At 43.9% G+C, this 26,040-nt stretch overlaps 1 pseudogene across 1 annotated transcript; it reads left to right on the forward strand.

Moving 5' to 3' along the window:
• The first annotated feature begins 72 nt into the window (after positions 1–72).
• On the forward strand, positions 73–24,067 carry LOC147709821 (uncharacterized; annotated as a pseudogene). The gene is made up of 2 exons (XR_015296735.1): positions 73–184; positions 20,331–24,067. The product of XR_015296735.1 is annotated as an uncharacterized LOC147709821 (transcript).
• The last annotated feature ends 1,973 nt before the right edge of the window (positions 24,068–26,040 follow it).

The raw sequence follows: 26,040 nt of genomic DNA on the forward strand, positions 1-26,040 counted from the left end.
CCTGCACTGCGCTCACTTCCCCATAAGTCAGAGTAGCGCATGCGCAGATCCGCATTTAGTACCTCCGGAAGTGACGTCCTCTGTAGCCAGTGAGTGTCACTCGCGCACCGTTGAGCTGCAGCCCCGGGGGCGCCTCGAAGCGGAGGCTTCACCTCCAGGCGCTGTAAGGCCTGATGAGACAGAGGTGAGACTGGAGGTGTGAGGGGGGTGGGGGGCTGAGACCCTTATCCTTCGAGCGTCGATCCCACTGACCCTGTGTCTGACTCCTTACGGAGGCTCCTCCAGGCCCTGGGCCTTTATCAACCATTCGTGAATTCTGTATCTATGTCCTCAGAGCACAGGTCCTGATCAATCATTGGCAAAGCCAATAAATGTCACCGATGCAAAGTCTCTTGGCTTTGCCAATGTTTGTTTAGACATGCTGCACGGCACTGCGGCTGCTGTGAAATACACTTAAAGTGCACCGCGGCCTTGGGTTTTTTGTTATTCTTTGTCATGTTGCACAGCAGCTTGCGAGCTTTGCATTATGTCTAAATAAGCTTTGACAAAGCCAAGTACCTCTCATGTTATGCGAGAGCTATTCAGCGTTGTTAATGTTTTTTAGTGACGATGCAAGGAGCGTTGGCTGCAACGTTACGCCAGGGCTACAAACACCTGGGAAATGTGGGGCTGATTTCATAAACACAGTGACTAATTTAATTACAAAACCACACAAGCAATATTCCTCTATTTTTATCCTCTGTGTGCGAGAGAATAAGGTCTCTGTGTGCTGCAGCCAAGGCTATGTCAAGAACCTGACCTCGCATGTAGGCCAGGGCTTTAAGTGGGATGAGAAAACTAGAGTTTCTCTCAAAAAGGGTGACCAATGCAATGAAGGGCGTGGCTTAAAAGCAATTAAGCTAGCTTAGCTTAGTGTGCCACCTGACTGATATTTTGCTTCTTCTGTCATTGCATCCAGATATATAATACAAGTATAATTACACCTACAAGAAGCCAGGATTACTGCTTTGTCAATGTTTGTTCGTTGCATAAAGTTGTATATCATATTGAAAATACTTCCACTCTTGTGGTAGAGGTTTTGGCTTAATGCTCGAGCTGCCAATTTAGGCGATGGGTTTTGTGTCTCGGGTCAGGCTAACATTATGTGAGTCTCTGCAAATCGATGAATCTCCCCAGGCATACAAACAAAAAAATCAGGTAAGTCGCTCCAATACCTTTGGGTTGAGTTTGCACTATATAAAACTTGCTACATTTCTTTTCAAAATGCGGGGCTGATGATTTGCCTTTTGAAAGAAGTTATGTTAAATGCAGCCTTGACGGAGGCTGTGATCAGGGGAGAAACTAGACCCGACTTTCGGTAGGGGGTTAACACTCCCACCCAGGGATAGCCCTAGCACGTGTCGCACACTAGGCAACAGTCTTTTTTGGCGCCCCATCTCCTCCTTCTCCATGAATTCTATCACTGCCACTCACCAACATCCAGGATCATCTGAAAGCACACGTTGTGCTTTTAAAGGTCCTGTATTTCTTTTCTTAAAGCAGCAAGGCTGCAGGGTTGATTGTGGGATTTTGAAAGTATTTATGTTAATCACAGCATCCGTCATGGGCTGTATTTAGCATAAAAATACTTTCAAAAGGCAAACAATAAGCCACACAGCTGCGCTGTATTTAGAAAAGTAATGCATCAAGTTTAAAAGCACGTACTTGTTCTTTCAGATGATTCTGAAAACACACCTCATGTTTGTAGACTTGTTGCATTTCTTTTCTAAGTAGAGCGCATCTTTGGAGTTGATTGTATGCCTTTTGAAAGTATTTGTTAAGTACTGCCCTTGAAGGGCACTTTGATTAACATAAATACTTTGAAAAGGCCCACAATCAGCCAAGCTCTAGTTAGAAAAGAACGTCAGCAAGTACATGTTATGTTAATTAAACGTTTAGAGTACAACGGTTTCCCTGAGGTGTCCTGGCGCTATGCACTGCATATCAGTAGAAATTATGTCACTGAGTAAACAGCCAGTTCTTTTTTGACAATATTTAGGTGTCCCTGTCAACAACCTGGCCGCCACGTTTTGCACGATCTGAAGCCTGTTAATGTGCTGTTTTTTGGGCGTTCAGACAGACGCTGTTGCAATAATCCAGACGTGCCATAACAAGTGCCGTGACCACCGTCCTGAGACTTTCTTCTGGAAGATAAAGCTTTATTTTTCTTATGATTCTGAGTATCAGAAAACAAGCTGATACCACCATGCTTATGTGGTCACTAAACGTAAGTTTGTTATGCACTAACACCCACAGATTTGTTGCTTTCCCGGTAGAAGCAGGGCAAATACCAAAATCTCCTGGTCACCAGCCTGGTGTCCATAGGTGTGGGTTATTCCTGAATATGATGACCTCTGTTTTGCTTGAATTTTGTTTCAAGCAGTTGGTCGACAGCCATTCCTTAGATGGCTTTCATACAATCATGAAAACGTGCCCCAGTTTCCTTTTCCTCCACATTAACACAATTTGAGTGTCGTCCGCATAGGAGGTGAGTTGGAAGCCAAAGGATTTTATCAAACATGCCAGAGTTATCATGTACATATTAAAAAGTGTTGGGCTTAACGGTGAGCCCTGAGGCACCCCACAAGAATGGGGAAACGGCTTTGACTTGTTGTCTAGATCGACTGTTTGTGTTCTTTCAGATAGAAAGAACTACAGGAGGTTCCATATTATTACCAAGGGGAGGGTTTTACCCAAAAGTCACTGGGACCTGGGTGCTAAGTAGTACATGTATAAGGGGGTCCCAGAGAGAAAACCGTGTCATCAAAGCACATAATTATTTCATCAAAACATTTTGAAAAAAGGGAATTCATCATATTTAATGAAACAACCATTGTCATTCAATCACAATGTGTTATTTGAAACATTTCAATTTGACGATATAAGAATGATATTAAAGCCCCAATAAATAGAGAAAGGGAAAAAAGAGTGTGGGGTGTGAGATTAAGAAAAGTAAAGTGATTCAAAAAGGAAGAATTACATTTCAATTTCAATACAAAACATTCACTGTGCGTCAAGGAAGGCTATAACTTGTTTAAGCCAAAATTACAATAAAAATTTACGTGAGTGACTGGCACTGAAAAGTTACTCTACTCCATAAATGTAGGATGTGTTCGTGCTCGGTTCTCCTTCACTCCCCGAGCCAACCGATGAGTCAGAAAACGTGGTGTAATTTACGTCTCCCTCGGTAATTCCCCTTCCACGATTGGTGAACCGGCCTTGATTATCCTGTTTAAAATAATCAGGTTATAGATATGGATAGACACTCTTCTTATCAAATGTGCGCAGATCCTTTGCCAGTTTCTCAAATTTTTTAGTTAGGGCTGTTATATCGAAATCCTTTAAGGTAGCATCCAAACTTTCCAGTGCCTCCTTAGCATTGGTTAATGTAGTGTCCCCAAGAATCTCAGATCTTAATGCTGCTATCTCCTTGGATCGTGGAAACAATTGGGCCCGTGGACAAGCACGGGGCCAACAACAGAATTCGAACAACTGAAGCGGAGGCAGGGGCAAGGTGCAGAAACAAGTAACCTTCCGCCCGGAGACACATGGAGAAATTTCAACCAGGAGGAACACTTACCGATGGTAAACAATCCTTACATTGCCTGTGAAATCACTAATGGCCATGATGATGAGTCAAATAGACAAGTGACTTCCAACCCGGTCATCAACATTTCTCAACATGAATTGGATGATCGCGAAATACAGGTCTTGAGTAGAGGTCTATCGTATGTTCCAACAGCTACACCTAACAAGTTTCAGCTGAAGATGGAGCTTGTTAGATTCTTTCGAAAGATCCGCTTGAGATATTACTTTAGAAATCAAACCACTGAACAACGAACCTCCACCACCGGCTAAGATCACCCTCAACCTTCTCTCGTCCAACCTGTGCCATGAGTTACAGAATCTTGGCCTTTGAAGAATCAAGTGACGAAAGAGGTGGACACACTTCTGGGACATCATAAGTATACACGATTCAATCTGAGTAAAGCTGAGAAGATTGCCTTAACTACTTTGAATAAAAACAAAAAGGTGGTAATCAAACCAGCGGATAAAGGGGGAACCATCGTACCTCACCGAATACCAGGAGGAGATATATCGCCAACTCTCGGATGGCATCAGTTACCTAAAGTTACCCATGGACCCCTCTCGTGAACTAGCGATGGATATACTCAAAGTGACACAGAGAGGCCTTGGTGAAGGATTCTTATCCGAATCAGAGTTTAAGTTCTTAAATCAACAACATCCCAGGTTGGCCACTATATATACTTTACCAAAAGTACATAAAGGGCCGCCCGATTGTTTCGGGATGCGAGTCAATGCTGGAACCGCTCTGCAAGTATATAGATTTTTTTCTTAAACCTATAGCAATTAAGACACATGCATATCTCAGAGATACTACCCAAACCATCAACTTAGTGGACCAACGCCCCTTTGATCATCACCAACAATTGCTAGTCACCTGCGATATAGTGTCCTTATACACTAGTAGTTTGGTCTGCCCTGTTCCCATGATGCACTGGGCTAGGGACAGACTAATTTGCATATAGCCAGGTTCTGAGCTGAGATGGTGCAGTGAGCTAAATAACGGTGATGGATCAAGCCCTGATCTTTGGACTGGTTAAGAGTGGTCTGCTTAATTCAGACACTCTGTTCATCACCCCCCCCTTTTCTGAATCGTTTTTGGCCACTACAGGTGTGGCAGGGTACACTCAGACATGAGTCCCTTGCTCACTGCACCATCAGGATTCAAGCAAGCCGGGCCGACAATGGCTGAAATGCCAGAAACTGGTCCCCGGAAGCTTGTCTCCTTTCTGGTGAAGAATTGGCTTGGTAGTTTGGTCTGCCCTGTTCCCATGATGCACTGGGCCAGGGACAGACTAATTTGCATATAGCCAGGTTCTGAGCTGGGATGGTGCAGTGAGCTAAATAACGGTGATGGATCAAGCCCTGATCTTTGGACTGGGTAAGAGTGGTCTGCTTAATTCAGACACTCTGTTCATCACCACCCTCTTTTCTGAATCTTATACACTAGTATACCACAGCTGGAAGCCCTTGAGGTTATCCGTAAAGTCCTAGATGAACGTCCAGCACCCGTTCTGGTATCAACCGACTTTATTGTGGATTTGCTGAAACTAGCCATGATGAGGAATTTTTTCATTTTTCAACAAGACTTTTACCTCCAAACTAAGGGGGTCGCTATGGGGGCTACTTTTGCCCCAAATTTAGCAATAATATTCATGGACTCCTTTGAACAACAATATATCTTTTCCGAAAACAACCCATTTAATGCCAATTTGGCATTATGGGTAAGATATATTGACGACGTCCTTTGTATCTGGGATGGCAGTCTGGAACAATTAAATATTTTCCACACCTGGCTTAATTCATGTAACAAACACATCCAGTTCACTATGCTATCCAGCAATAACCGGATTCCATTCTTAGATATTACCATCTACGTAGAAAATGATCACCTACAGACAACTTTGTATAGGAAACCTATGGATAGAAATTCTTTGTTACAATACGGAAGTCATCACCCTAGGATCTGTCAGACCGCCTAGTAACCCGAGGATATCTGGGTCGCCTTGTGAAGAAAGCCCGCAAACGGGCGTGGTATAATCCACGTGAAACTCTTCTCAATAACGATAATCAGGACAAAACCAATCCAGAACGCATCATTTGCGTAACCACCTTTTCAACGAGAAGCAATGAAATAAAAAAGATCATAAACAAGAACTGGCCTTTGGTAGCGGAAGACATCAAACAGGAGGATTTACCTCTACACTTGTTCAAAAGAGCTAAGAACATCAGAGACATAGTGGTCCATTCCTTTTTAGAGCCGCCCGAACAACCGACCATCACTTCATTATGGAATCTCCCTCCCATTATTGGGCACTATAAGTGCGGGGCATGCATTGCTTGTGCCACCACATTACAAACCAAACAATTTGTATACCAAAACCGGACATTTAACTTGAAATCCTACACTAATTGCAACACTGCCAGCGTTATATATCTTATTCAATGCCCATGTGAGAAAATATATGTTGGTCAGACCCAACAAAAAGGTAAACAAAGGATTCTGCAACATGGTAGCAGAATACGCTGTGCAGTACCAGGAGCTCCCTTGGTTGAGCATTGTCAAAGAATGGGCCATACTGTGCAAGAACTGAAATGGTTAGTTATAGAAAAGATCACATTGGGCAGAAGGGGTGGAAATTTGGCAAATGTGCTTAACACACGCGAGTTGAAATGGATGACTACATTTAATTCAATTGCAGATGGCCTTAATGAAAGGGTCAGTAGCTATGCTCAGACGGCAGCTCTCGGACGTTAAAAATATATCATCTATATAGAATAACCATCCTTTATGGCTATAGATGTGAACTGAGTAATAACACCTCCATACTAAAGATGTGCTAGTCTTTTGTTTTTTGAATTCCCATTGAGTTGTACTATGCCAGGATGAACATACATTTACACCCTCGTGTGTGAGAGGTGCATGTATTGTAAATTTGTTCAGACTTTGGTAATTCTTTCTATCACTTGCACAGGGATATGTAAGCTCTGGTATTTTTATTTAAAACTTTGATAACTTGAAAGGAAGGGTAAAATGAGTAACGTTTACACCCTCATGCTTGAGAGGTGCACGTTCTGTTCCGTTCCCTTGTAGTATTAAAATGCCATGATAAATATACAATCTACACCCTCTGGTGTGAAAGGCGCATGTAGTGTTAAGTGCTCAGACCTTGGTATGTTTTTGCGGACCTTGCAATCATTTGGCACAGGAATTGTGAAATTGTAATTTCTGGTACCCTTATTCGAACCCTGATTAATGATGGGACAGGCATAATGAACAACGTTTACACCCTCGTGTTCGAGAGGTGCACGTTTTTGATCCTTTTTGAATGTTATGATGGGCACCCATATGTATGAGATATATATGCTAATAGACTCACACTCCGGCTTTACGTCCCTAAAATTAACATACCTGTTTTCACAATTGCACTCCATTTAATCTGCCTAAATTTCCTTTTGAAGATCCTTATGCGTACGAGAAGGGACTTCTCTAGATTCTGGAATTTTGGTAAACATAATTAATCTGCTTTACTATTCCGTTACTGATACTGAGTAGAGTAACTTTTCAGTGCCAGTCACTCACGTGACCACGGCGTCTGACGTTCTTTTCAAAATACGGAAGTAACTTGCTTCGGGTTTGAAGGATTGAGCACTTCGGCAGTGAGAGACCGCGGCTGCGGCTATCTTGTGCAGTAAGTTTTCCTTGCAAACGGCGCTTACCCCTTCGAATCATTTTTAAAACTGACTATGGCTAATTCAGTGATCACCTTGAATTTCAGGGAATTCGGAATTACGGATGCGCTTCGCCATGTGCCACTGAAATTGGAGTAATTCCTGGTGACCGTTTGAGTAATGTAAGTGCCCTTTTCTAGGTTTCACACCTAGATTTCCCACTGTCACTTGTGATTTGACTCTAGAGTCGAGGGACTATAGAAATATCCATCCCCCCCCCCCTCCCTTTTTTTAGTGGTAATCCAGGGGAGAAGCGGTGTATCCCAATAGTCCTCCGACGTGGATGGACACATTCTAACTTTACCAGCTGGGTGAATAAATGTAGATGAACTGTCTCAGACATTTACAAGTACCAATTTGAACTGTCCCCACACCTGTATCTTACTGACCCAAGTCCTTTTTAGGTTTTGACTGGCGATGCGCACGTAGTGCGCATGCGCCAAAAAACCTTATGATATGTGTGTGTGGGGTCGGGTCTACGCCCCCTCCTCCCATTGGCTAGCTCCATAAATGGTTGTACTCTGCTCACACTGTGTACTCAGGGGCAGATTTACAAGCCACTTGCTCCACGTTTGCGTCACTTTTAATAATGGGGAAAGTAACGCAAAAGTGACGCAAGGGGCTTGTAAATTTGCCCCGTGATATTTAGAACTGGGACGGGGTCTAAAGTATGTGGGCACCGTTTGGAAAGTGTGCTTGTGTGTGCGCACTTTTCGGAGCCCGTGTAAACTGTTTAGAGTATGGTTGTGCACAGGTGCATGCGTCTACACTGTTCAGTGAGCGTATGTACAGCGTTTACAGTGTGTGTGCACAATGGTTAGTTGTGTATGTGCTTGTTGCGTGTGTGCTGTTCAGGGGTTGTAAACAATGTTTAGAATGGAGACCGCGCTTAAAGTGGGTGTACACCTTTTAGAAAGGTATGCGGGTCCGCGTGTGTGCGCCTGCCTGCTGTACAGGGTTTATTCTCACAGTTTTGAATGGGCACCGCGGACACAGCAAATTTACACCGTTTAGAACGTAAGCTGGTCCGCGTGTGAGTGTATGTGTGCGTGGACGCTTGGGTGCTGGGCAGGGTTTGTATTCACTGTTTAGAATGGGGACCACGTTTAAAGGTTTGTATTCATTGTTTAGAATGGGGACCGCGTTTAAAGGTTTGTATTCACTGTTTAGAATGGGGACCGCGTTTAAAGCGGGTGTACACCTTTTAGAAAGGTATGCGGGTCCGCTTGTGAGAGTGTGTGTGTGTGTGCGCGCGCGTGCTGTGTAGGATATGCGCTTGTACTCGCTGATTAGAACGGGGACCGTGCTTAAAGTGAATGTACTCCCTTTAGTGTGTGTGTGTGTGTGTGTGTGTGTGTGTGTGTGTGTGTGTGTGTGTGTGTGAGCGTGTGTGAGCATGTGTGAGCGTGTGTGAGCGCGCTCGCGCGTGCTGTTCAGGGGTTGTAACCACTCTTTAGAACGGGACCGTATTTAAAGCGAACATGCACCGTTTAGAAGGTAGCGGGTCTGTGTGTGTGCGTGGTTGGTGCTGCATTCGCTCCCTAGGCTTCATAGGCCGGCTCTCTAAACATAAACAATTATCAAGTAGGAGTCGTGCTGGGTACGAAGTGCCAAAGGCTCATGTTTCATGGCCATTCCACCCACGCATCTCACCCACAGCAGCTCTGTGTGCTAATGCGCAGCCTCTGCCCGCCTGCGCGCCCTCCGTGGGTGAAGGGCAGTGACCCAGGGGCAAACACGACCCAGCGCTGGTCCGTCGCTGAAGGTAACTTTAAACCCACAGGCAGGCATGGGTAGCAGAAAGAGCGTCTGCGTCCAGATGTCCTACAAAGCTTAATGTTTGAGGGAAACAAAAGTGTGGGGGTGCAGAGTTCTCATTCGAAGCCAGTCGTCGGCACTGCGAATGCTGTGATTTCTTAGAACCTGGGCTGCAAGACCCGATTCCACCTGACACCCCTTTCTTTCACCTCCACTTCCTGTGCCTTTACCTCACTCTTGAGGCCTGCTTTCTCCCTATATTGCCATTCACTGGTCCCCCTTTCTCCATTTGCCTTTCTTTTCCCAGGGTCAACCTATATCGCTGAAAGAATTAACTCTAGGTCCCCAGCAATGAGTGTCGTTGGCCAGCACCTACAAGCACCAGCACAAAAAAAGCGCTGGCGACTTCCAGAGGCAGGAGGTTTGTATCGGTGTGTGGTAGCTAGCTGTTATTCTGGGCCGTGTTGATTAAAGGACGGTGTTATTTCCTTAAGAAACTCTGTCCATAAATAGTCACCACTCAATAGGTGGTGGCCATCTTGTGTGGTCACAAACAGCTTCCATGTTGGACGTGTGGAGAATAGGAGGCAGGCGTCAGAATGCGTGGGTTTGCACCAACTTTGCCTTATTGCGTCGAGTTTCAATGGGGTTAATGTAATTTTGCAGCCACCTTCGCACGCACAGACTCGTGCAAAAAATGCGAACATTTTACATGCGGGCAAAAGTGCAAAAGCAACACCAACACCTTTACTGACAGAACAGTGCATTAGGTTTGGTGCAAATATTGATGTAAATGTACACGGGCACCAATGCTATCCCATGTAATCAGACCATTGCGGCACCCGGCAGGTGCACTGTGTCCCGCGTGCGAGCGTGGATGCGGTGAGTGCATCCAGGCTATGTGGGGTGAGAGAACACATCATGGACTGAAATGGGGTAAGAGTTTAGGTGTTTATAGTCAACATGTGAAATAATATTTATGTTGTCAGTTCTGTGGTATTCAATTGGCTATGACACTTTCTGGGTTCATTTTACGGCCGTTTTCTGACCAGAGTAATCCAGTTGCGTCCAGTGGAACACGTACCTGCAAAAGAAGCAGAAAAACCTCGGAGAAAAAAGATAACCACTAAAATGTAGGCCGAGTAGTTCTTAAACTGTAATTTAGGTCACATTCAGCACAAACACACGTCAGACGTAGTCCAAAAAGAACATCCTTAAACTTACTTCCACCAAGGCTCAAGTCGCTGCGTATATTATTTCATATTTCTACTTGAGGTACCGTTGTATACCACGCCTTAAAAAACATAATTTTGTCGGAAAACACTATATGATCACTGATTTCGTTATAGAATGTTTACAGCTACATTTTATTTTATTTATTCTCTGGCAGACCCATCTTTCTCTCTTCTCTATATCTCCCTCTCCTTTCTGCTCTCTCTTCCTTCTCCCTCCTGCCCCCTATTCCATCTGCTCTCTCTCTATTCCTTCTTGCTCCCTCTCTATCATGCTTCTCTCTCCTGCACTCTCTCTTTTTTTTCTTTTAACTCTTTATCTTTCTCTCTCTTCTCTCTTTTCCTCTTTCCAACCCTCTCTGTGTTCCTCTTCCTCCCTATCTATCATTCTTCTCTCTATCTCTATCTCCTTTATGCTTTCTTTTCCCTCTGTTGTCCCTCTCCCTCCTGCTCCCTCTTCCATCTGCTCTCTCTCTCCCTCCTTCTTGCTTATGCCTTACCTCCTACCTTCCTTTTACTTCCTGCTTTCTCTCTCTCCTGTTCTTACTCCAGCGTCCTCTCTCCATCTCCCTCCTCATCTTAGCTTCTTTCTATCTTTTACTCTTTCTGTTTTCTGCCTTCTCACTCCATTCTGCCCTTACTTTTCTTCCTGCCTTCCCTCTCTCTTGATCTCTCTCATGCGTCCTCTCTCCTCCTCCTTATCTATCATGCTTCTCTCTCTTGCACTCTCTCGCGTGCCTTTCCTCTCTATTTGCCTTCTCTCACTCTCTTCTTTCAGTCACCAACTCTCTCTCCTTCTTTTCTTGCACTCTCTATTTTCCTATTGCCCTTTCTTTGCCCCTCTCTCCTTTTTCATCTCTCTCTTCTTCCTACCCTTCATTTCCATCTCTCCATTTCTCTCTCCTTCTTGTCTTTCTTCACAATTAACTCTGAGGGCCTGATGTACATTGCCAGACAAGGGGGGGGGGCTCTCTGTGTGTGGGCGGGGGGCTCTCTGTGTGTGTGTGGGGGGGGCTTTCAGTGTGTGTGGGGGGGCTTTCAGTGTGTGGGGGAGGGGCTCTGTGTGTGGGGGAGGGGCTCTCAGTGTGTGGGGGGGCTCTCAGTGTGTGGGGGAGGCTTGCAGTGTGTGGAGGGAGCTCGCAGTGTGTGTGGGGGGGCTCGCAGTGAGTGTGGGGGGGCTCGCAGTGTGTGGGGGGGCTCGCAGTGTGTGGGGGGGCTCGCAGTGTGTGGGCGGGGCTCTGTGTGGGTGTGTGTTGGGGGGCTCTCTGTAGGTGTTTGTGGGTGTCATTTGCTAAAGATAAAGCTAGTGGCATTGCAAATGACAATGCCAATTATTTATGTTAAAAAAAACATAAATAAAAATAATGTCAAGAGCATTGCCAATAGCTCAAACTTTAACAAAGGCAAAACCATTGCATTGTAAATGCTTGTTGCTCCCCTGTAGTCGACTCGCCCACTGCGCTTTAAAACATCCGACTACATAGAAGGTGGTTTTACAGATTCCTGACATTCGGCGCTGGCTGGCCCGAAACCCATGGTAAAATTCTCCTAACAATTCCTTATTAAATACAAAGTTGAGCTAATTTAATTAGGGTAAAATTTATTGAATTTCCTTTATCTTTTTAGAATCACATTGCCCCACTCCAACACTCCCTGTCCTGATGAAGACCCCGCCCTGAGGGCTTACGTTAACCCTCCATGTAGGGGTCGAAACGTCGACGGCTCTACTTGTTCCATCATCCGGCACTATCCCTAATTGAATTATTTATGATTGTGACCGTAGAATTATTTATACATTAATTTTATTGTAATTTTGGCTTAAACAAGTTATAGCCTTCCTTGACGCACAGTGAATGTTTTGTATTGAAATTGAAATGTAATTCTTCCTTTTTGAATCACTTTACTTTTCTTTATCTCACACCCCACACTCTTTTTTCCCTTTCTATATTTATTGGGGCTTTAATATAATTCTTATATCGTCAAATTGAAATGTTTCAAATAACACATTGTGATTGAATGACATTGGTTGTTTCATTAAATATGATGAATTCCCTTTTTTCAAAATGTTTTGATGAAATAATGATGTGCTTTGATGACACAGTTTTCTCTCTGGGACCCCCTTATACATGTACTACAGGAGGTTCCAAGCAGCAACCTGTACCCCTGCTTCAGATAAACAGTCCATCAGAACTTCATGATGGACCGTGTCAAAGGCCGCTGACAAATCTAGCATAATCAGTATTGCCTTGCCTCCACAGTCCAAGGTCTCCTTCACTTCCTCTGTAGATTTAATTAAAGCCAGCTCAGTGCTGTGTTCACCTCTAAACTCGTATTGAGACTGGTCGAGTAGATTATTGGTTCGGAGAAATACACTGAGCTGGGTATTCATAGCTTTTTCAGCATTTTTTGCAAGAAGTGGAAGCCATGAAAATGGTCTATAACTACTTGGGTCCTTAGGAACCAGAGTCGTTTTTTTAATGGGGGCAGAATAGAGGCCTTCTTTCAGTCCATGGGAAATATGCCGGTGGTGAATATGGTGTTGAGCAAAGGAGTAAGAGCTGACCCTTTGACTTCTGGAATTAATTTCAATACAAACGCCGGATATGGGTCCATGGAAGACCCTGATCGAATAGAGTTCAAAAGTTTGATAGACTCTTATATTTCTAGCAATAAGAATTTATCTAAAACTGGTGTAGGGTTGGGTCTAGTAGGTTCTATTATAGGTGGCTGCACTTTTTCACCTTTTTGGGATAAAGTGGATGTAGAAAAAATACATTCCACCCTTTGTTGGAAAAAAGGAGCACATTTTTCGCACAATTCAGGACTACTTAAGCTCTTTGGGGCTGGTGCGGCAAGTTTAGTAATAGTTTTATAGAGTTCTTTGAGATTGGACTTAGCTTGAGAAATTTGTTCTGTAAAGAACTTATTTTTTGTTTCCAGCAATAGTTCCTTACAGATTCTGAGACTCTGCTTATACATTTCTATAGCCTTGCTTTTATACCCTTTCCTCCATGCCCATTCTAATCTTTTACAGGCTGTTTCAGGTTTTTCAAAATCATCAGGGGTCTGAGGGTTGGGCCCGTTTAAGGGTTCAATGTTTAACTGGAACTAATTTATTGCATGCTGCGTCTATCCAATCTGTATAGGCCGACGTAGCCTCGTTCACCCCAGAGGGGAGCGGGCGCAAGGTTCTCTTCAGTGCCCCTTCTAATTCTAAACAATCTGCATTTTTTCCAGGCTCTTTTTGTAATCTTCCTTATGGGTTCAGGTTTGGGTTGAAGGCCGTTTGACTCTTTCAGTTCAAATAAAATGGCACTGTGATCGGACCATGCCAATGGGAGTACCACAGTGCAGGTCAGATTTGGATTATTAGAAACTGTCAGCATTTTACAGGACTGTATTTCATATGGATAGCTCATTGGGTTACTACGCCGCCTGCAAAGAGTCTTTCAGCATATTAAAGGACTGTATTTTATATCGATAGTTCAGTGGGTTAATGCGCCTCCTGCAGAGAGTCTGCCAGCATATCACAGGATTGTATTCTATATGGATAGTTCAGTGGGTTAATACGCCTCCTGCAAAGAGTATGTCAGCATATTACAGGACTGTATTTTATATCGATAGTTCAGTGGGTTAAATGCACCTCGTGCAGAGAGTCTGTCCGCATATTACAGGACTCTATTTTATATGGATAGCTCAGTGGGTAAATGCTCCTCCTGTAGAAAGTCTGCCAGCATATTAAAGGGCTGTATTTTATATGGATAGCTCGGTGGGTTAATGCGCCTCCTGCAAAGAGTCTGCCAGCATACTACACAACTATTTTATATGGATAGCTCAGTGGGTAAATGTTCCTCCTGCAGAGAGTCTGCCAGCATATTACTGGACTGCATTTTATATGGATAGCTCAGTGGGTTTATGCGCCTCTTGCTGAGAGTCTGCCAGCATATTACAGGACTCTATTTTATATGGCTAGCTCAGTGGGTTAATTCGCCTCCTGCTGAGAGTCTGCCGTCATATTACAGGACTGTATTTAATATGGATAGCTCAGTGCTTTAATGCGCCTCCTGCAGACAGTCTGCCGGCATATTACAGGACTGTATTTTATATGGATAGCTCAGTGCTTTAATGCGCCTCCTGCAGAGAGCCTGCCAGCATATTCAAAATGTGTATTTTGTATGGATAGCCCAGTGGGTTAATGTGCCATCTGCAGACAGCTTGTCAGCATATTACCATCCCTGCCAAGTACCTCGCATCAGGCATTAGGCTAACACATTTTAATGCTGGTGTCCGCATCACTGCTTTAAAATCCATTCGGCACACATACATAGCTCCCATATACGATAGAGAGTTCATGCAATGCTTAAAAAACAGCATTGTGCACTGCAGATAATCTCTGCACTGCGCTCTGCAGGGCCTGTGAGACATCAATCCTGCCTGGGCTGGCCTTGGAGAACTCATTATAGTTACCAGCCACGGATATATGGGTTCTTTTCCTGCTGCTCCCTCGGTCAGGCACCCTCCCCCAGCCTCCCTGAAACAGACATGGGCATGAGCGGGGCTGCTAAATGAGGAAAGTCACTGAATAAGTGTGCTTGCTGTACACACTTAAAATATCCAAATATAGTTTGTGGTGCTGCGGCCTTCCAGCATAAGACACTCTAGGAGGAGCACTGACTGACTCTGCGCCCTCTCGAAAAAAACAGAAATGCCGCAGTCCATTGCGGCAGTCATCCATTGCGGCAGTCATCCATTGCGGCAGTCATCCATTGCGGCAGTCATCCATTGCGGCAGTCATCCATTGCGGCAGTCATCCATTGCTGCAGTCATCCATTGCTGCAGTCATCCATTGCTGCAGTCATCCATTGCTGCAGTCATCCATTGCTGCAGTCATCCATTGCTGCAGTCATCCATTGCTGCTGTCTATTGCTGCTGTCTATTGCTGCTGTCCATTGCTGCAGTCATCCATTGCTGCAGTCATCCATTGCTGCAGTCATCCATTGCTGCAGTCATCCATTGCTGCTGTCTATTGCTGCTGTCTATTGCTGCTGTCCATTGCTGCAGTCATCCATAGCTGCAGTCGTCCATTGCTGCACTCCATTGCTGCATTCCATTGCTGCAGTTGTCCATTGCTGCACTCCCTTACGTCAGTCGTCCATTGCTTCAGTCGTCCATTGCTTCAGTCGTCCATTGCTTCAGTCGTCCATTGCTGCACTCGTTTATTGCTGCACTCGTTTATTGCTGCACTCCACTGCTGCACTCCACTGCTGCACTCCACTGCCGCACTCCACTGCCGCACTCCACTGCTGCACTCCACTGCCTTACTCCACTGCCTTACTTCACTGCCTTACTTCACTGCCTTACTTCACTGCCTTACTCCACTGCTGCGTTCCATTGCTGCGTCCATTGCTGCACTCAAGTGCTGCTGCGGTCCATTGCTGCACTCCATTGCTGCACTCCATTGCTGCACTCCATTGCTGCACTCCATTGCTGCACTCCATTGCTGCTCTCTATTGCTGCAGGCCATTGCTGCAGTCCACTGCTGCAGTCCGTTGCTGCGGTCCATTGCTGCACTCCTTTACTGCAGTCCATTGCTGCAGTCGTCCATTGCTGCAGCCGTACATTTCTGCACTCCATTGTTGCACTCCATTGTTGCACTCCATTGGTGCACTCATCCATTACTGCACTCGTCCATTGCTGCGGTCTATTGCTGAACTCCATTTCTGCTCTCCATTGCTGCAGTCGTCCATTACTCAGTCCTTTGCTGCGGTCTATTGCTGCGGTCTATTGCTGCACTCTATTGCTGCAGTCGTCCATTGCTGCAGTAGTCCATTGCTGCAGTCCATTGCTGCACTCCAATGCTGCAGTCGTCCATTACTGCAGTCCATTGTTGCAGTCCATTGCTGCTCTCTATTGTAGCACTCTATTGCTTCAGTCCATTGCTTCAGTCGTCCATTGCTGCAGTTGTCCATTGCTGCACTCCAAAGCTGCAGTCCTTTGCTGCAGTCGTCCATTGCTGCACTCCATTGCTGCAGTCCATTGTGGCAGTCCATTGCTGCACTCCATTGCTGTGGTCGTCCATTGCTGCAGTCGTCCATTGCTGCAGTCGTCCATTGCTGCAGTCGTCCATTGCTGCAGTCGTCCATTGTTGCAGTCGTCCATTGCTGCAGTCGTCCATTGCTGCTCTCTAGTGCTGCAGGCTATTGCTGCGGTAGTCCATTGCTGCACTCCATTGCTGCACTCCATTGCTGCACTCCATTGCTGCACTCCATTGCTGCACTCCATTGCTGCACTCCATTGCTGCACTCAATTGCTGCAGTCCATTGCTGCCTTCCTTTGCTGTGGCCCATTCCTGCAGTCCATTGCTGCAGTCTTTCATTGCTGCACTCCATTGCTGCGTTCCATTGCTGCGTTCCATTGCTGCGTTCCATTGCTGCGTTCCATTGCTGCCGTCCATTGCTGCAGTCCATTGCTGCAGTCCATTGCTGCAGTTGTCCGTTGCAGCAGTCCATTGCTGCACTCCATTGCTGCAGTCGTCCATTGCTGCAGTCCATTGCTGCGGCCACAGTTGCCATGTGGCTTTATCGTGCGAATCTGATCGCTATCACATTCGCGGCGCTTGCGCACTCAACTTCCGGGCTTCTTTTCACGCACTTCTTTTACGCTTCTTTTTGCTTGCAGCCCGGTCGCCCTTCAACTCCACCTCCCTCCCTCACCGCAAGATCCTGTGTATTTTCACTTTCAGCCCGCCCTCGCTTCAACTCCCTCCCCCTCCCTCACCGCAGAGCACGTCTTTGACCATGTTAACTTGTTATCTGAGTTATTCGAATTCCCCTCCAATCGGGTACAGGCCATGTGAATACATCGCAATAATGAATATTACTTTCACGTAGTTCCAAACAAAATGCAGCTTTTAAAAAGCGCCTGCACAGCCTGAGAGCCAGCTCTTGGCGCTACAAAAGAGCAACGTCCGATATGTTTCTTCTCACAAGGCTTTCAAATTCACACAGTGGAAGGTCCAGCCTATATGTTGCCATAGTAGCCAGCGGCTGCTTTTTATACTGGCTTTGTCTTTCACAGACTAGAGTTTGGGATTTTATTGAAAGGTATCACGGTCTGTTATCAGGTGACATCCATTGTGGCTGCTGGAACACATCCCTTTGTATGTGGTCACATTTCAGCACATACTGTGCTCTGAACGAGTTTGACATTTTTAAGGCCCACTTTAAATCTATTGTCGTTTTTTTCTTCATTGTGCCTCAAATGTATGCCTACAATCAATATTCAATGTTCCTTCCTGCCACGGGAATGTGAGAATTTCAAATAATTCATCATTCTTTATCTTTGTTCCATTCTTGAGATAAATTGGTGCTAACTGTGAACCTAGGCACCGCTTGTAAAATCAGCAACCATCGTAGTGTCAGGCCTGCCTACACATTCAACCACCCCTGCAAACGAGCATTAGCATAGCCAATATGTATCACTTTTGGGACCTTATAAGTATTTAGTCATGCAGCACAGTATCCTTGGTGCAAAAACAAACTGTTGCATGGCTAAATACTTATAAGGTCGCGAAAGCGAGACCTATTGGTTGTGCCAATGCTTGTTTATTAACCTAATTGTAGCAGGGAGACGTATAGTGTGCACTCTGTCAACATGTGGACAGGCTACTCTCTGTGTTGCTTCTGGTCTAAATGCTGTTATGTTTGGCTTGCTGTACATTGTGGGAAACCTGCCATGCATCTGATGCCTTGGGCAATAATTTATTAAAAATCAAGTATTAAAAGAACTGGGGTGGGGATATCTTGTTGGAGATTGAGTGTCTGCTGTGGCGCATTCCTGCAGCGTCACTCAGATCTATGTTACTACATGTGCCCAGGGTCTGCAAATTATTTGCTACTAGTGGTCTGCAGCACTGATTGTGCTACCCACATATGCAGCCCGAAACCATGTCTCAGGCCTGCCACTGCAGTGCCTGTGTGTGTGCAGTTTACTACCACATCATCTTTACATTTAAAACTACTTGCCAAGCCTTCAAATCTCCTTTCTTTACATATAAGTTGCCCCTAAGGATGGCCCTTGGCAAACCAAAACAAGAGTGCTATGTAAGTAAAAGTCGGAACATATACTCTATGTTTTACATGTCCTGGTAGTGGCAAACAGCTAAATTCAGTTTTCACTGCTGTAATGCCGGCTTTCATTGGCTAGAACTGGGAATTCCTTAGACTACCTTTAAGCTGTAATTCCTTATTAGAAAGGAGTAGCCGTTTCATATTTCATATCTTTGGAATAGTAATGATAAATCCTCTTTACTGGTAAAGACTGATTTAACATCCCTATTTTAAAAATGCTACTTTTAGAAAGTGGACTTTTCTAAGCTTGTACTGCTTTTTGTGCCTTACACCCAGTCTCTACTACACATCTGGGCTAGGTGACCAACCCCTTTGTGCATTCCGTCTAGACAGCCACAGATTGGGTGTGATTTCGCACCCATCTGCATCCATCTGTATTCTGATAGGTCTTCCTGGGCAGATGGGAGGAAGGGGCCCACCCTTACACATCACAGGGTAGCGAACTGACCATACAAATTACTGATAACTCCCTTTGGTAGTCTGGAGTGAGTGCTGGGATTGAAAGAGATACTGGTGCACTTCAAAACTCCTCTTTGGAGTTTCCCTCAGATCATAGGCACATTCGGACCTAAGTGCTAAGTCTCTGGCCCCGTCAAATCCGACACTTCTGGATCTATACAGAACCGCTGTCAGAAGAACTGGGGTGCTGCAGAAAAGACTCAACTGGATTGATTTTGTGGAAGAACTGCTTTTCTGTGTGTGTCCATGTGGAGAGCAGCTCTATGACTCATGGAAGGATAGCTAGACTCTGCCTTCACTCCAAAGTGTGCTCCAAGGGCTTGTTAGTTTGCCTCCTGTTTCTGAAGTGCCAGAGACACAAAAGACTTCCTGCAGTTCTGCTGATGCTGCTGGACTCTCCCTTCTGTAAGTCCTACCCTTGTCTGAGGTGCCCCCTCCAAATTCTGGTCCTCAGAAGTGGTTTCTGAAGCTGAGTCTCTGCCAAATCTGATGTGACGCAGCGTAGTCTACCACTAGATGGTACAAGGCCTCCCCACGCACACTGCACCCCAAGCTCCAAGGTACTGTGTTGAGCGGACCCAAATGGGTCCCTGTAGTCTTTCTGCGCTCCATGGTAGTCGTCCTGCACTTTGAATTTGCACCAGTCCCTCTTGACCAACCTTAAGTAACCTTTTTTAGTGTTACTTGTTTTTAATTGTTTTATTAGCTTTTATTTCTTCAACATTCAATATCTCAGCTTCTACTTGATTGATATTGATTGTTTTGGACTTGTTTTACTCAGATAAATTTTCTTTATTTTTCTAAACTGTTGATGAGTCTTTTTGTGAGGTATTCACTGTGTTGTTGTATGAGTTATTGCACAAACTCTTTAAACATTTCTTTTTAAGCCTGCCTGCTCTGTGCCCAGCTACCAGGGGGTGAGCACAGGATAATTTGGAATTGTATTGTGACTTACCCTGACTAGGATTGCTGGCCCTACCTGGACATGGTGCATACCTCTGCCAACTAAAAACCTGGTTTCTAACAGGTTCCATCTTGCATTATTTGTTAGGCCTAGTGATAATATGAACCGTTCCCTGGATAAGAAGGGCGGCATCTTGGTGCTGTGGATTTAACATTGTAGTGTCTCTTGGGAGAATATTTCACTCACTCAACAAGCAACAGTCTCTGGTCTCTTGGTTACTCCTTGAGTCCACACTCCTCAATAGAAGAGGATCAGAGAAGGATTGTATGCCCTTACTCTGCCTATTGCATCTTTACATTGAAAGTGGAATCTAGAATTTCTTCAGCGCACTTGTCTATATGGACACTTAAATGTATCATTAAATGCCAATGGGTTTTTCTGATGGGCTTTGTATTTAAGCTTAATCATTGTTTCTTTTTCTCAATCTAACAGGTGAAATAAATGCAGTAATAAATGAAAAAAGTAAAGCTATTAAACATCACTGGTGTGGGCAGTGATGTAAAAACAGTATGCCTCAAAAAATCTTACTCGAAGACTAATGCCTCGCCGAAGTCTTTTTCTACAGCAGAAAACCCAAACTGCCCAATGAGGTCTGTACTTGGCTCTTAGATATCAGCTGATAGACATTGGAGGCACACCACACTGACATACTGAAGCAAGTCTAAGGTGCTCATTACGAAGAAAGAGAACCTGGTATCAGAAAGAACACACATGAGAAAAACCATATGAATTTCTAGAATGTGACAAAACATTTATTAGGCCAAAAAAGAGCAAGTGTGACATAAGAAACTTCATACCGGAGAAAAACCAGATAGATGGACTGACTGGGAAAACGCGTTCTTTGCAATGAAAGACCTAGTGCAGCATCACAGTGTCCACGTAGAGGAGAAACCATATAAATGTACAGAATGTAATAAAGTGTTCAGATGGAAGACAAATCTAAAGTGGCATCAAATGATCCACACTGGGGAGAAACCGTATGAATGTACAGAATGTGACGTGGCATTTATTAGAAAGTCACATCTAATGAAACATCAGAAAGTCCATACTGGGGAGAAACCATATCAATGTACAGAATGTGACAAAGCATTTATAACAAATGAAAAGCTAACACAACATCAGAAAATACACACTGGGGAGAAACCATATCAATGTACAGAATGTGACAAGGCATTTATAACAAATGGAAAGCTAAAACGACATCAGAAAATCCACACTGGAGAGAGACCATTTCAATGTACAGAATGTGACAAAGCATTTATCTCAAAGGGAGATCTGAAGCGACATGAAAAAATCCACACTGGAGAGAGACCCTATCAATGTACAGAATGTGACAAAGCATTTATTACAAATGGAGACCTGAAGCGACATCAAAATATCCACACTGGGGAGAAACCGTATGAACGTACTGAATGTGGCAAGGCATTTATAAAATATAGACAGCTAAAGCAACATCAAAAGGTACACACTGGAGGGGGAACTGTATAAGTGCACTGAATGTGACAAAGCATTTATAACAAATGGAAAGCTAAAACGACATCAGAAAATCCACATTGGGGAGAAACCATATAAATGTACAGAATGTGACATGGCATTTATTTTCAGCGGAGACCTAAAACACCATCAGAAAACCCACACTGGAGAGAGATCATATCAATGTACAGAATGTGACAAAGCATTTAAAAGAAAGGGAGATTTAAAGCAACATCAGAAAACCCACACTGGAGAGAGATCATATCAATGTACAGAATGTGACAAAGCATTTATAAGAAATAGAGAGCTAAAGCAACATCAGAAAATCCATACTGGTGAGAAACCGTATAAATGTACAGAATGTGACATGGCATTTATTTTCAGTGGAGACTTAAAAAAACCATCAGAAAACCCACACTGGAGAGAGATCATATCAATGTACAGAATGTGACCAATCATTTATAAGAAATAGAGAGCGACCATAAATTCATAAATGGAGAGCTAACGCAACATCAAAAGTTCAACCTGAAGACTGCACTGATTGTAGCAAGGCATTTGTTAGCAAGGGAGAGTTAAATAACATCAAAGTTTCCACTGGGAAAAATCTACATGAATGTACGGACTCAAATCAATCAATGGTTATTTATTAAGCGCAGCAAAACATCCGTGAGATTCACAAGCTGCTGGGGGAGGAATTGCTGTCCGGAGGGGTCGATCAGTTGAACAGCCAGATTCATTGATGAGTCGTATATCTCCATTGCAGGGAAAGCTCATTCCAGGTCTTTGCAGCTAGGTGGGAGAAAGAGCATCCCCCGTGCCTGGTTTGTCAGACTCTGGGAGTCTGAGCGAGCAAGAGGGAGGCGGAATGCTGGTGTCTGGCGGGCTGGTTAAAGAATACACTTTGGCTGATGTAGGACAATCCTTCATTGTTGGGTGCCTTATAAGCATGGGTCAGTATCTTGCCTCTTTTCTGGACTGGGTGCCAGTAGAGTTTACTGAGGTGGGGAGTGATGTGGGTCTGCTTCACGAGGTTGAGGATTAGCATTGCTGCTGAGTTCTGTATTGTCTGCAGTTGTCTCTGGAGGTTAGTGTTGATTCCTACATGCAGAGTTTTTAGGTAGCCAAGCCAGTTGGTCATCAGGGCTTGGGACATCATTTGTCTGGTGCTGATGGGGAGCTGCAAGATCTAAAGATCTTACTGCGAATGTGCATTGTGAGTCATGGGCATGGTCTGTAAGGGAGGGGAAGAAGCCATATTCTGCTGACCACCATGCGTCGCTCCAAGGAGATGCGTGGTTACTGAAGATGAGGACTTCCGTCTTGTCTGTGTTCAGTTTTAGGCAGTTGTGCTTCATTCAGTCAGTTATGTTGGCCCTGTACCTATGTAAGTTGTCTCTGGAGTTGGTGAGGTGGGTGTAGAAGATGACTTTCAGCCTGTGTGATCTAATAATGTTGGCTAGGGGTATCATGTAAATGTAGAAGAAGGTGGGGATGACGGAGGATCCTTGTGGGGCACCTCAGATGATGTTTTTGTGCTCAGGGGTAGGGCGGGAGTCTGATTTTCAGAGTTTTTCTGGTGAGGTAGGAGGCGATTCGTTTGAGGGCATTTCCTTGGATTCCAATGTGGTGGAGCTTGTGGATCAGAATCTGGTGGGAGACCATGTTAAAGGCAGCTTAGAGGTCAAGGAGGATGGGGGCTGTAGTCCAACTGAGGTCCAGGAGGGCTCTGATATCATCTGTGGCTGCTATCAGGGCAGTCTCAGTGCTTTGACTGGTGCAGAAGCCTGACTGGGAGGAGTCCAGGAGGTTGTTGTGCTCCAGGTGTCTGGTCAGCTTACTGTTGATTGTCCTCTCAAAGACTATGGCCAGGAATGAGAGCAGGGGTATTGGCCTGAAGTTCTTCAGCTGCTCTAGGTCTGCTGAAGGTTTTTTTAGGAGAGGTTTTACTTCTACATGTTACCCCTCTTCTGCGAAGGAGGCCAAGGTGATCGATCTATTATGTGGCTTGCGAGCTCTTATCTGATCACCTTGTGTCATATAGATACTTCTTTATATATACTGTGTTAAGTTAGCATGAGCTTATTAAATGTTTAAACACCATTTTTCCTTCGGCTTCAGTTTGCACACGACACATACTTGTTATTGTAGCTTTCAACCTAGAAGAACGATGTGATTTATTTGAGAATAATATGTTATTACTCTGATATCAGTTTTGCTTGGTACACTGTCTGAACAGTGAGTGCTGAACCCTCTAAGAATAACTTGATACAAGGTTGCTGGGAGGTCTGATCTTCGCACCACATTAGACATAACATAAATACAGTTGCTGCCAACATTGGGCTCTAAGCGGGTTTAAGATAGAGTTACAGGGAATGCAAGAACACACTTGATGATTCTTCGCATACAGAGAGCTGGTTGAAGATGATGTGATCCTCTGCCACTGAGATTTAGAGGTATGGGCCCGCCCTGCTAAAACCCAAAAGAGACCTTCATAGATATATTATACTAAATAGGGAGGGTGAGAAATAGGTGTTATTAATTCCTATTCATTTCAGCATTAAAATATGCTATCACCGTTTGCTTATTATGGACTAGTAACTATGCTGATAACTTTGATTCTTATAATATGTTTTCTCGTATTATATAAGATACTGCGTTTGAGAACCTTGCATTAGTAAATAAATATATCAAATATGCATGTGTCCTCTTTTACTCCACGTTCTGGTCTGAAATGATTATAGAGCGAAAGAGTTTTCATGTGTTCCATGATACCTGATGTAACCTAAGTTCATGTTCTGGTTTGTCTAAGCATTGGGAGTTTGTTATAACCAATGAGACACTGTAGCTAGCTCGGTAAGGGGATTTTGGGTACTGAGGTGAGTTTTGGGTCATCCTAATTCACTGAGGTTCCAGATCTCTATGCACAGTTCTGTATGAGAACGGAATCCCTGCTACATGGCGCCCAATCGTTGGTGGTCTTATATCATGACACTCGAGTGGTATATCTTTTTTTATTTTTATTTTTTTTGCTTTTAAATTTTTTATTGTTAACAGGCTGACAAGGAAGAAATACATTAAAGCATTGATACATGTGTTAACGGACATAAGTATATCATATAACATACAATAAAGCAAATAGGCCATGAGATATGAAGAGAAAAGAAAAAGGATACAAGAGAGAAAAGCAAAAGGAAAAAAAAAGAATAATAATTCATTAGCAAAAGTTAAAAAAAAGAATTGTAGCAATTTCTTTCAACAGTCATGCAAATTATATTGTCCTAGAGACACAGAATGTCAATTCATGAGATTATTAAAATTTTTCCTATACCCAAGAAATAGATTATAACATAATCGTTCCACAAAAGTTCCCCAATTTTTTTTGTGTTTCCTCAATGTGCGTGTTTCCCTAATGTTTGCTAAGGCTAGTTCCATTGAGTGTATCTCGGTTACCAATGCCCACCAGTCCCAAACCGTAGGTGTTTCTGAGCTGGTCCAAGCTCTAGCCAAAGTTAGCTTGGCGCAAAACATAAGTATTGTAGCCAAGGCAGCCTGTGGAAAAGAGACAGGGTAGGTATCTAACAGAACAGAAGCAGCCGTAAGCGTAGGCAGCTGAACCTGTTTCGTTTTCAAAACATTTTGAATATCGCACCAAAAGGTCTTAAGATTAGGACACGAAAACAGCCAAATCAGCTGCTTCAGCAGAGCATTTGGGGCATTTTGTGCGATCACTGTAGGTATTGTTAGGGGACCATTTAGAAATTCTTTCCGGGGTGTAATATAACATGCAGGTTGTTCTGAATTGTTGGAGTCTTAGACTAGATGACCATACTCGTTTATTGATATTTATCAGGGAGCTCTCTAACTGTTTGGATGTTATATTTGAACCCAATATTCTGCTCCATTTGCCAGCCAATTTAATACAGTCGTTTAGTTTAAAGTCAATTAGAAGTCTAAATGCTTCACTTATTACTGACTTATTTTTTAGAGAATATAAACAAGTCCAAATATCGCATTCAGAAACCTCCAAGATTTGTTTTTTGTTAATCAGGTAGTCATGTAACTGTAAATATTTGTACCTCATATTTTCAGGTAGATCGTATAGCAGTTTGAGGGTATTGAAGTCTAAGAATCCTTGTGTGCCATATAAGTCCCCTAGAACGGTAATTCCTGACCGAAACCAACCAAGTGTAATATTGTCATTAAAAATACTTGGAAGACCCGGATTGCCCCACAGCGGAAGCTTTGGGTGGAAAAAGCTAGTTTTACAAAAGGTGATTATATTGCCCCAAATCTTTGTTATGTCTCTTGCGGTCTTAAATCTAACCCTTTTGTAGTAGTTGGGATCGTTGGTTCTAAACAAAAACATATTTGAGTCAGATTTTAGCATGAAAGAATGAAAGAACAATGCCCTTGCTTCGTTAAGTAAAGAGCGGAGGCGAATAACAAAAGCGGACCAAAAATACAGTTTGAAGTCTGGAAAATTAAGCCCTCCTTCGTTCGTGTTATTTTTCATAAGGTTCAATGACCTCGCTTTTTTGTATCCCCAGATAAAGATACTGAATGCTCCATCGAGTTTCTTGAAGAATTGATTATTTAGCGCTAATGGGATAGATCGAAATAAGTAAACATATTTAGGCAATACCTTCATCTTAATTAAATTGATTCTGCC

Source organism: Lissotriton vulgaris, chromosome 6, assembly GCF_964263255.1.
Source record: "Lissotriton vulgaris chromosome 6, aLisVul1.2, whole genome shotgun sequence".
NCBI classification, from domain to species: domain Eukaryota; kingdom Metazoa; phylum Chordata; class Amphibia; order Caudata; family Salamandridae; genus Lissotriton; species Lissotriton vulgaris.